At 41.8% G+C, this 12,886-nt stretch overlaps 1 protein-coding gene across 1 annotated transcript in view; it reads right to left on the bottom strand.

Moving 5' to 3' along the window:
• Window positions 1-12,886, bottom strand: part of PTER (phosphotriesterase related) — a 280,600-nt gene that overhangs the window by 74,207 nt on the left and 193,507 nt on the right. The window lies entirely within an intron of this gene.

Consider the following 12,886-nt stretch of genomic DNA (forward strand, 5'->3'; position numbering starts at 1 on the left):
AGGACCACCAAGTGCAAAAAAAAAATATTTTTGGTAAATCATGGGGTACGCGCACGGTACGCGTACTGTACAAGTACGGTGCGCGTACCCCGCGATTTCTTTTTTCTTTTTGCCCTTGGGTGTCCTTTTGGGACCCCCTGAGAAGGGCTAGGGTTGGGGGTTCTCTACCCTGCCCCCTTTTCGTGTTTTCCACTCTTGTTTTGGGCTCTCTTGTGCCTCAGTTCTCCTGAAAAACAAGATGGCGGCCAACACTTCCTGGTTTGGACAGTTTGGAATGTTGACAGTCGACTCCCAGCCAATCAGAAACTCGCTCGTGCACGTAAGGGTACGCGCACGTACGCGTACCGTACGCGTACCGTACACGTATGGTGCGCATACGGTGAGCGCATATAGATATATAATTTGCTCAAATTCAATTTTCTCAACAACTACTGGAGGGATTTTCACCAAATATAGAAAAGGCACTACTGCATACCTGTCCCTACCATTTTGCCAAGTTTGGTGTAATTCCGTTCAGCCGTTCGGGCTGTAGCCGTGTCTAAATGTCCCATAGAAAATGCCATTTGAAAAATGTCAAATTCAATTTTCTCAAGAACTACTGCAGGGTTTTCACCAAACATAGCAAAGGCACATCTGCATACCAGGCCCTACCATTTTGCCAAGTTTGTGTAATTCCATGCAGCCGTTCGGGCTGTATCCGTGTCTAAAGGTCCCTATGGAAATTAACATGGGGAAAACACGTTTTGGGACCCCCCTTCGGCCCCCGCTTGACGAATCCCCCTGAAACTTTCAGGGAAGGAGCGGAGAGGTGCTGGCCAAAATTCTGGAAAATTACACACAGATTCCTCAATCGGCGCCAAAGTTATTCCCAATAGAATGTTGAGCGCATATAGATATATAATTTGCTCAAATTCAAATTCTCAACAACTACTGAAGGGATTTACACCAAACATACAAAAGGCACTGCTGCATACCAGTCCCTACCATTTTGCCAAATCTGGAGTAATTCCGTTCAGCCGTTCGAGCTGTAGCCTTGTCAGAATGTCCCTGTGGAAATTAACATTGTGAAAACACGTTGTGGGACCCCCCTTTTTTCTCGGCTCCCGCTTGAGGAATCCCCCAGAAATTTTCAGGGAAGAGCAGAGCGGAGCAAGGCAAATTTAAGGAAAATTACAGGCAGATCCCTCAATCGGCGCCAAAGTTATTCCTAATAGAATGTTCAGAATTTCCTATGGTAACTAGGTCCTAACTATATATACCTACTGGCGACCGCCAGTAGGTAATAAATATATATATATATATATATATATATATATATATATATATATATATATATTCACTGAAAAAAACATAGGTTTCACACATGTTACAGTTAGCTGGACATTTTACTCATACAAAACCATTGAAATTCCCACGTTATAGTTAGTTGGACTCCTTATAACTCGCGGGCCCGCAATGCACTGCTGATGACATCACATATTACATCACTCATGACATGGTCAGTGACATCACTCATTACATCACTGTTGACATCTCAAATGACATCGCTGATGACATCATCCAGTGAATGTGTGTCTTTTTGAAAAAGAAATATTTTTTATAAATGTATATCTAAAGGTTGATGGAAGAATAAATGGGTAAATAAGTGTCAATGTTTTTTTTCTTTCTAAAATTGATTGTATAACTGACTTATTAAGTATATCTTAGTGAATACATGTATTAGCAAGTAATGTTTAAATATGTAAATATCTGTATCAGTGTCTCACTTTGTGTATAAGTGGCTGCATGGGTTAGTGAGTAGCTATATGAGTGTCTATATGGGTTATTAGTTGGTTTTTTGAGTATCAGAATGAGTGTCTGTATGGTTTGATGGGGGTATTACTTAGCGCACAGATGCATGAATGACTGACTCACTGTTTGTATGTGTTTTGAAGACAGCATGTGTGCAGGACTGTATGGGTGTATGAGTGTGTGTATGGGTATGTTTGTGAGTTTATGACTTCCTCAATAGTGTCTTTATGAGTAAGTACATATGTTTTAAACTAGTATATGTGAGTATTGATGTATATAAGTAAGGATATATGACAGTGACAGATTGGAAGAGTTCCTGTATAAATAAGCATGTGTTTCTATAACTAATTGTTTAAGAGAGTAAGTATGTGTACGTTTCTGTAGAAATAAGTGTAGTGGTGTGTGTAGAGCTGTATATGCAAGTAAATGGATGTTTGATAGTTTATTTGCATGTGTGAGTATATGTGTGAATAACTATGTATAAGTGTAGGTGTCTAATATGATGTATAGGTGTATTAGTGCATATGATGAGTAAGTACATGTATGAGTGACTATATAGAACTGTTGGTGAATGAGTTGATGTGTATGTAGATTTTAGAATTACTGAATAGGTTGTTCTAACTGGTATTGGTATCTCCAATTTTAGGTTCTATTTTTGAATTTGTGTATCAAAGGTTATATTAGGGTGAGAGGAGGTCTGCCACTCTTTCACAAGGATGATGTCATCAGTGATGTCATTTGAGATGTCATCAGTGATATCATGAGTGATGTCACTGACCATGTCATGAGTGAAGTAATATGTGACGTCATCAGCAGTGCACTGCGGGCGCGCGAGTTATAGTTAGCTGAGCTAACTATAACAGGTATAATAGTTTTGTATGAGTAAAATGTCCAGCTAACTATAACCTGTGAAACCTATGGTTTTTTCAGTGAATTTGCAAGGTTTTTTAAATGCTAATTCCTAACTATAACGTGGCTCAAACCTATGGTTTTTTCAGTGAATTTCAAAGGTTTTTTAAATGCTAATTCCTAACTATAACGTGGCTGAAACCTATGGTTTTTTCAGTGAATGTAAATGATAATTTTTAAATGTATTAATTGTTATATTTTTTTATACTAATTTACTACATTGTTTTAAAGTATTTATTTTTAGATATTTTATTTTTTAAATTACATTACATATTTTATATTCTTTTACTACGCGGGACTGCCCTCCGGGTTGTTGGTCCACACGCTGTGTTAACTTCCTATTCGCTTACGCCCTACCAGCGAGTCGATGTAGGCAGCTGGGCTGTGTATGATGTTACTTGGCCGCACAATAAAACGTTTGATTCTAAATTACATTACATATTTTTAATATAAATTGAAGAAAAAAAAAAAAATTAAGTTTTTATTTTGCAAGTCAAAGTAACAAAAGATAAGAGAAGTACATGCACAATGCCATTCCCGCCCCCCACACCCGTCCCCTTAGATTCAGGAAAAAAACAATGTTTTAACTGAGACAGGCGCAAAAAAAAAAATGAAGAATGCATAGCTTATTTACATACAGCATAAGCAGAAAGGAAAAAACAGCAAATAAGGAAGAGAGATGAGCAAAAAGAAAACAAAACCAGAAGAATAAGACAAGCAGCGAAAGAAGAACAAAACCCTGATAAAAAGGTTATATACTGGTTACCCCTGTTGTTCTAACCAGGAGGGCAATTTTCCCCAGACCTCCTAGCCCTTTTTCCGGCTTTTGAGGCCTTTTTTAGCATAGACAGCTTTCTCCAGATGGTAAGTGGCAACTAACCTGGCCAGCCATTGAGAGGAAGAAGGGGCTCAGCATCCAGCCAGCCGGAGGCAACACAGATCCTCCATACTGCCATTGCAATAAAGACGAGTCCTTCTTTTTTAATCCTAGGAGAATCAGACTGGGTCCCTAGCAGAATGATTGTGGGATTTAAAAAAATAGGTTGGTTAGTGACTTCACTTAGCGATTCCTGTATTCTGAAGAGTATTGGGGCAAGTTTCAGACATGTTGCAAAGATGTGGATTGAATCTGCCCCAACCTCCGAGCATCGAGGGCACAGCGTCCCTTTGCCAGCCCCCATTTGATAATCTTGCTAGGCGTCATATACAGGAAGAAGATAGTTTTAAAATGTTGTGTCTGCAACTTGGCAGAGAGTTAGATCTGTTGTGAAAGGGCTAGAGAGCTGTAAAAAACACTTTGAAGGGAGTTAAGTTTTGTATGCCATTTGTCTGAGATGGTTTCTAGATCGTCTGGGGTTTGTTTGTTAAGTATGTTGTATATGAGACTGATGCGGGGGATCATGGTGTTACGCAGTGTGTGCAGAAGTTCAACTTCCGAGAATCCCGCAGTTCCACCGACCTTCCTGGAGAGGAAGTCATAAATGGAGAGGTACTTGAAGGCGTCCTGGTTTTTCAGACAAAATATAGACTGTAAACTGACAAACAATTTAATTCCCTCGCTAGTAATCAGGTCCCCTAATTTCATGACTCCAGCCCTATGCCAGTCAGAAAAATAGGCTTTTCCAAAGATGGCCAGTAGGTTATTCTTGTTAGAAGTGGGAGAATAGTAGTTATATCTGCCCAGCCAGAAGGTTCATACGAATGTTGCGGAAAACTTTGTAGGAATTCATTAGAGTCTTGAACCGTACGCGCTTGTAGTATCCATACGAGATCTCTCGAAGCAAGCATCCCCAATGCTGTTCGCCCAGTAAGAGTTGGAAGGGCGAGGGAAGCACTGGTGCTGTAGGGATGGTTGGCTCTTTCACTAATTCAGAGCTGTACTGTAGTACTGAGGCCCAATAGTATAGTATAATATACTATGAAGGTACAGGGGCACTTCTTTCATAAAAAACCCTGAACTAGAGTTCCACTTTATCCTAGTTTGGAATACGTTCTTTTAATATTCCTGCAAGCTCAGCAGATTAGTCTGAAACAACACAAAGCCCTCGGCTGGCAAATTTCCCCTGTTGTTACCACAATAGTGTGGTGTTGCAACGTTCAAAGATCTCTTCATTACAAGCATGAGCAGAGAACTCAAACGTGAGTGTGAGCACTACCAACAGAAAGCACAGTCATTCAATGCAAAGCTTTCACCATGTAGGTTTCGCATACAGTCTTAAAATCCGGCTGCAAAAACAATCGATAGGTAACTGAACAGCACAGACAACTATTTGTTAAGAACACAAAGGCACAAGGGGCTGACAGTGGTTCCTGTTGTGCTGCCTGTACAGGAGCTTGAGCATGAGTCCTGCACCAGCATAAAGGTGGCCATGTCACAGGTGGGAGGAAAGTGGCTGCAGCTTTAAGGGAGGGGAGTGGTAGGTAGCATTGCCATTCCTATTGCATGTGCTGTTGTGGCATATTGTGACTTGGAACTAACCTGTCTAAGATTCTGGCAATGACAGTTTTGCCAGTTGCTGCCAGGATTTTGACCAGACAGGCCAAGCAGCAGAGCCGTCACGCTGAGTTCCTCGTTGATAGTTTCTCGTGTTGTCTCGGTGGTTGAGTGATAAAATTACCTAAAACTCCCCAAAAAACATAGCAACACCACACAGGGTCAAAAGTCCTTGCAGAAAGAACGGTAAATATCCTCTTGCAAAGTCCGCAAATATGAATACGCAGAACAATTGAAAATATAGAAAACAGTTCTTGGATCCAATGTAGACAATATCACTCCTGTGCTGCCTGAAATATAGCAGATACATCTTCATAACTCATCACTATTTGTTGAATTTTGTTTTGTTTATTTGTGGCTGCACAGTACAACAAGACTGCACACAAATAAGTACTATGGAAACTGCCTATGACACACAAAGCCTATGTATATGTAACACCTCGGGCCAACCAGAGACCCAATTTCAAACATATACCAAATACGGAAGAAAAAGGAGTGCACTTAGCTGTCAACCGTCACAACAATAGAAAAGATGAGTTGCAGCTCTTTCTTTCACAGGCATGAGAACTGATTCCATTCAGATTCTCTCTGAGAAGAACTGGGAATCTGAATGACGATGTATATATTGGACCCGGTTTCGAAAATGGCTTCCAGGTGAAAGATCTTGTGCTATTTACCACCTAATGCTCCACAAATCGGAGTGTAGGCCTTGAAAATGTTCAGATTGGACTACAATAATGTGCTATATCAGGAGACCACACAGTCTCCGCAAAGTAAGTACAGATTGTGCAGAATGCATCGGCCTGTCTTCTATGTCATATCTCCATAATGACTCAGCTTTTCAACATCTCAGCAAGCTACATTGGCTCCGTCATGCAAAACATCAAGGCACTGTGCTACGTCTTTAAAGCTCTCCGCCAGACGGGTCCTGCATACAAGCTCCTATACATTTGCATTACATTCTATCAGGCAATTCAAATCTTGCACCAATCCCCAGATTTAAGGGTTAGACAAGGTGTCCGCTCCATTGCTTACCTAGGCCCTAAGATATGGAACAATCTGAAAATGGAAGAATAAGTTACTTTTCTTTGGTAATGCCTTATCTGGTAGAGACAGGATCTAGTCAGAGATTCATTACCTTTTATTTATCCCCAGGCGCCAGATTGGATAAGGCGAACTTTCTACAGCAGTACCTCTGTACAATGGTAGAGGGCATCGAGTGACTACATAGCGATATCATCAGAGTCCATATAGGCCCTCCCCTGACGTGCTGATGTCAGTTTCTTTTGTGACCACTTTCCGTGCTAATATGTGAGGTCACTTATGGAAACTACTAGGAAACAGTGTGCCCACAAAGAAATATTTTTTTGTAAAACGTTTGGTATATTATTTAAATTTTTTTGTAAAAAATTGAAAGGCACAATAATGCCAGGAGGGATCTGGGAAAGGAAAGGACAATCCAGTTTGCAGAGCGGGCAGGAGGGCGGGTCTGTAAGGAATCTGTGGCTAGATCCTTTCTCAACCAGATAAGGCGTTACCTAAGGTAAGTATCTTATTCATTTGATAGACACATCTAGACACTGATTCTTGACCTTTAAATTAGAAACCCAAGCAATACCATCCGCGGTGGAGGGTCTATGTACTGGTACATGAAAGATCCCCAACTAGGACTAGCCAGCCTTTATAAGAGACAGAGAGGGACCGACTGTTGGAAAGGTAGGTGAGGGAGAGATGTCACACCAGATGAAACATAAAAAATATGTGAAAAGAAATCAAAGGCAGAAAATAAGAATGAGTAATGAAAATTACTTCAGATAATCACAACACTATAGAGCATTCCCAACAGTAAACGGACAATTAGCGGACAGGCCTGAAGAACAAGGATAATGGCAAATAACACGTAGCCCAAGCTCCTTGCCATCGACATAGGTGCTGCAAAAAGGATCCCCCAAAGCCATAATAAAGCATGACAAACAACAACAACAAGGACGGCCATAGACCATCTGCGAGCCCTCTAGGACCCTTCAGTAGAGAACCATAAAGGAGGAAGGTGTTTGATTGCAAAGCAACAAACAAGTGAAGGGCCTGTGGGACACGAGGAAAAACACAGCAATATAATCAAAACCACACTTCCTCCTAGAAAGGTAGCATGACATTACTGTCTACATAGAGACCGATAAAAAAAAAAAGTATGAACATATATGTATAATATGTAAAATACATAGAAATGCACCATATAAACTGTATAATACAAGAAGGGTACATAGAAACATGCAACAGTGGAAATTGGCCGAAATGTAATTGCCGTGGACCAGCAACAACCATATGGTATTGCATAAAAGAACATATGAAGTGGAAGATATCTCACACCCCAGAAAAACAAAGCAAATCAAACATAAAACAACACTACTGACTGACTGAATGGTGACAATCAGGTGGCTGAGAGATGACTGAAATGGAAAACAGCAGGTGAAAAACAACCTGCTAGAATAGAGCAATGAAGACCACTATCTGTGACTGAATAGGAACAAGTTGAACAAACACCAACACAGGGGAGGCTTATTCAGACAACCAGTCACCATCTTAGAAGAAAAAATAAAGGAGACAGAAAAAAGGGAGGGGGACTGATTGAAGCAATGGCGAATGACAGAATAATAAGTGTGGGGACCTAACAAGCTGTGGTCCACAAGTAACCGATCAGTATAAGAACTGGAGTAACAGACAGAATGGCAGCGCACAGAGCTTAACAAGTGCTGAGGCCACAAAAGAAATGTATTGAAAGGAGACAGGACACATAAAGGGTCAGAAGGTATTGGTGAACCCCAGCCAGAAACCCATAGTAAACCATGACTATGGAGGAGAAAGAACCTCATCACTTCCAGCAGAAGAGAAGGGAGAAAAAGAGAGAATGGTCCACAAGCAAAAGGAAATCGCCAGCGTCCAACGGACAACTTGTGTCGAGCCAACAATTCCTCTGACATCAAAAGTGAGGTTTTCTGCATCACCCAAGAGCGTGATTTACCCACAAATGAAAAGCAATAACAGCTTTGCGTTGAGCAGAAGCAGAGCAAAAACAGACCATGCAGTGGCATAGAAAATAAAGTCGGCAGAGTAACCTACCCACAACAGGAAACAAACAAGGTACATCCACAAAGGACCTTGAGAGAAATGAAGAGTGCTTTGTACCCATGCATAATGGGAACTAGTACAAAGAAGCACTAAGAAAGAAAGAAAGAAAAGAACATCGCCTAGGTCAGGAGTTGGGAATGTACCCTAGGTCAAAAAGTATGGCCTCGTTCCTTGCGTCTGCTAGGAAAAAAGCGCACCAGAGAAAGTGGAAGGAAAAGAGGAAGGAAAGACCCCATGCACCATCCTACCAATCACACAATGTGACATCCCCTATAAGGGGTATCAAAGTCTAGAAACATATGGAGGAATTCTCACAGGGCATACTGATAAAGTACCCTGGAAGGCAGGGACAAACGAAACAGTGCATCTGACCGAGACAAGCAGAATACCTCAACGGAACATTGATAGAAATAAACTAAAGAATACTTTGCATCAACAGGCATGGAAGCCAACAGGGCCATAAAACAAAATGTGCCCCAATAACATTGACTATAACTAGTCATTGATAGGTTGGGAACTTCTTTAGCAAAAATACCTGCGGGACACAGGAGCACATCACTGGGTGCCACTCATAGGTGATGTGAAAGAAAAAGCCAACAGTACTGTTCCAAAATGGCTCACATGTAAAAGAAAAACGAGGTGACCACACCCCATATGAACATAGTACAGGGGAAAAAGAGGAACGGACAGTATAGCAAGCAGAGATTACGATTTTGCTCCACCCAGGCTATCTCGAAAACAGTGTGAAGTTGTGTCAGTTTGAACACCAAACAGATGTTGTCCTTCTAAAGGAGTGGTCACCAAGGAGAACAGCCTCTGAAAAACCATAGGTGTGTAGCCAGGCACACTGACGAAGAGCTACTGAAAAACCCATGACTAGCCTGACCGAATCTGTGGTCTCCATGCCACAGCGAATCAGCAAATTAGCCACCTGATGGTCACCCTGGAGCAGCTGAGTAAGAGTGTTCCTGGGTGTCATCAGGGATGGAAGGGAGAAGGCACAAGACTGAATCCCACAACTCTTGAGAAAAACAGCCTAGAACATAAGCGGTATTAAGGGACCGCAAAGCGGAACTGGTGGCAGAAAAGATATATCAACCAAGAACATCAGGACTTTTAGACTCCCTGTCTGGAGGGACGTCAGGCTGGGTGCCAATATCAGGGGAGGGTGTAGCAGCCTGAATCACAAAGCTGTGTGGAATAGGCTGTCAGAAGAGGTAGATTGAGTCTCCAGGAGCAGCGCGGTGCCTTTGAGCTATAGGCCGGTCCATGGAGGCCAATAAAACAGAGTTAGCCCAAGAGCCCAACATAATATCAAAGTGGGCCCCCATCTGGCCCTGATGAAGTACCACAATTCGAGGATGAATGGCCACCTCCAAAGAAGGTAGCTGCAGCTACAGAACCACAGCAACCCTCTGCAGAAGCTCAGCAAAAGTAGAGCTAGCCTCAGTAGTGCAGCTAAGAGGAGAAAACAAGTCTGAGGATGGGGAAGAGTCAGAGCCACTAGCCTCTCCAATGTCGGACACCCAATGAAACTCCGGAGGAGGCTAGGTAGTGCCACTTATGTCATCACAAAGATCACCAAAATACTTGTCTCTCTCTCGAGGGAAAATAGCAAGGGGTTCCTCTGAAGGCAGAGGAAGGGAGCCTGAAAAGGACTGTTCTGCTGATGCCTCACCCGATGAAGAGGCAATATCTCAGCATCAGGAAGGAAAGCCAAAGTAGCAGCGGTCTGAGCCGTTGACATCAGAGCCGGTGGATCCAACACTGGCATCACAGGTGGGAACTCCGAAGGGCTGTGCACCGGAGCTGATATGGATTAGATCACAGAACCAGAGGACCTCACTGATTCCAAGGGAGGTCTCTCCAGCACAAATCAGTCAAGGCTCCGTTGGCCTCCTTGTGGCAGATACGTGCACCAGAATGAGGCAGAGAAGCAAAAATATCATGAAGGGAGAGATGGTAATCCCTCATGTGATCCAGAGTAGCCTCGGTGCTGGGAAATACTGGAAGATAAAGGGTAGACTCCCTCCAACTCAGAAACCAGAGAAATTGGAGGTGTGTCAGAATTACCACGCAGGTGCAGCAAAGTCGGGAATAACCGCAACTTCGACTGCCTACAGCGTGACTTATTAGTCAACAGGAAGATGAAGGACTTCGTTCAGGAGCATGGCCATGAGCGGTCCTTGGAGGGAGAAGAAGACCGCGATCGACAAGGGACCTTCGACCACTGTGTCACCAAAAGTGTCATGCCACGATCCTGCAATGCCGGGGACTGAAGCTAAAGACATGAACCGCAGCCTTGGGAGTCACGGTGCACACCCAGACACCAAATGCAAACAGAATGAGGGTGCAGGACTGACATCGACATCCACTGAGCACAACCAGAAAAAAGCGCACTGTGTCATTGTCGAGATAGGCCAAAGAAGGGCAGCAGTACTGCTGTCCGGATCTGGCGGAAGCACAGAAAGGAAGAAACTGACGTCAGCTCATCAAGGGGGGGCTTATATGGACTCTGTTGATGTCACATCCAGTGGACGACATCTCTACGGAGTCACTCGATGCCCTATAATTCGCAGAGGGACTGGTGCAGAAAGTTTTCCATATCCAGTCTGGTGCCTAGGGATAACTCAAAGGTAAGGAATCTGCAGTGAAATGTCTCATTAGATCTGCATTTTTGCAACTCACATGTTTTGCTCTGGAAACTACTTAGGATCTGGTAATTCTGAGCTCTTGTTTGGTTTTCTGATCATTGCTCTACAAGTGCTGGAAAACCACTGTGGAGTTGCCATGTACTCTACAAATTCCATTTGAGTGACTGATTTTCTGTTCTTAAGAGACCTACCAAGTCTTGGAACTTGAAAGCTTTAGCGCGTAAGGATGAAATTGTTAATTCCTTACATCTCAGGGTATGGTGAAGATGCGCCCGCTTGAGATTGAGCCAGAGAACAAAATTGGTAAGGAAAATAATCTAAATTCAATCAAAGGTCATGTATACCTAAGCATTTCAACATATGGTACTCTTTTACAAATGCTCTCTCTTTTCATAACTCTCTCTGCCTCAAAAGTCTCCAAGAGATGCTCTTCGGAGGTCTTATCTCCTGGGCAATTACTGATACCATAATTCTTGAATGCCAGGATCCAACAAGTTTAATTTTCTGTTTCCTACCTTGTCTACTGTTTTAAATACTTATATTTTAGAATATCATCTAAAACATTATTGGACACCTTAAGACATGGATACATTTTTCATATTCCACATAAAAAATAAAAACATCCACCATTGAGATTGATATCGCCAAATTTGGACCTTGCATTATCTTCCAAATTTAGCACTGATGGTCTTCTATTTGCCTGCTGAAAGTTGTCGAGGGGAATAAACACGTCAAGATTATACTTACAATGTAGTAATGCTTTAAAGGTCACAGACTCCGAATTCTAGTTTATGGATTTTATTATAAGGCCAAAAATAATTGAATGTATACACAACGGAGAATTAATGAATATAGGTACAGGAAAATCAATACGGAGCCAAATCTACGCATATAATTGATTCGGCATAGAAGACACAGAAACTCCGAAATTAGTACACAACCCAAAATGGAGGCGGAATCCAAGTCCTTTTTCAATAGGAAAGAAAGCATAAATTATCTTTCCCTACACTACTCTCATTAATGATGTCTCGGCTGGTTTACCTATCTCATTTCTTAAAGGTGTCAGCATGTGTAGACTTCCTTAGAAGTACTCACGTCAAATGGGTCAAAAGTGGCTTAAGGCTATGGAGCTCACTCTTAAAATGCTGCTTCTCCTCCAAAAATCTAGAAGTTCCTTTTCCTGTCCCTGCGAATAATAATACAAAAAGACAAGCTCAGCCCTCTCCCAAAGGTATCACATGATGAATTATTTCAGTCTCTGAGGTTGCGCTGATTTTCCATAACTTCAGTAATTAAATCTTCTTTGCTTCTAGTGACCTTGGTGTGTAGATAGGCCAGGCACAGAAGAAATCTCCCTTTCCGCTTCTCAGACTTTACAAAGACATTCCAGTTATCTCCTTAAACTAAAATAATGATGTTGAATTCCAATACCTGCAGTGGGGTGAGAGCATACTGTTCTGGCACACACAAAGATAAATTTAATTATTTTTTCAGCAACCAGAGCTTTCGAAACTATCAACAACTTTTAACTCTGGGCCTACAGTGCAGGCAACTTTAACGCACGATTACATTATTATGGATATAATATCATTCTGCACATATGTATACAGAAATTATGGTGTCTCTAACCAATATAAATCCTACTTAAAGATATACATTATGATTCTATGTTTACGATGTTAAATGAATGCATTTGATAAACGTAATACACTGCACACAACAGAACAATAGATAAATGCATTTAAACCATGAGTATAATGCACCCCTACATTTTAGAGTGCTGTGTGCGCTCTATCAAGATTCAATGTGATTGTGTGGATAGTACTTATCGATGGACATTTAAATGGGAACTGTTTGAATCTGGATTGAATATTTAAGTGCCATGGGCAGAAAAGGAAAGGAAACATCT

This window comes from Lissotriton helveticus, chromosome 10 (assembly GCF_964261635.1).
Source record: "Lissotriton helveticus chromosome 10, aLisHel1.1, whole genome shotgun sequence".
Taxonomy (NCBI): Eukaryota; Metazoa; Chordata; class Amphibia; order Caudata; family Salamandridae; genus Lissotriton; species Lissotriton helveticus.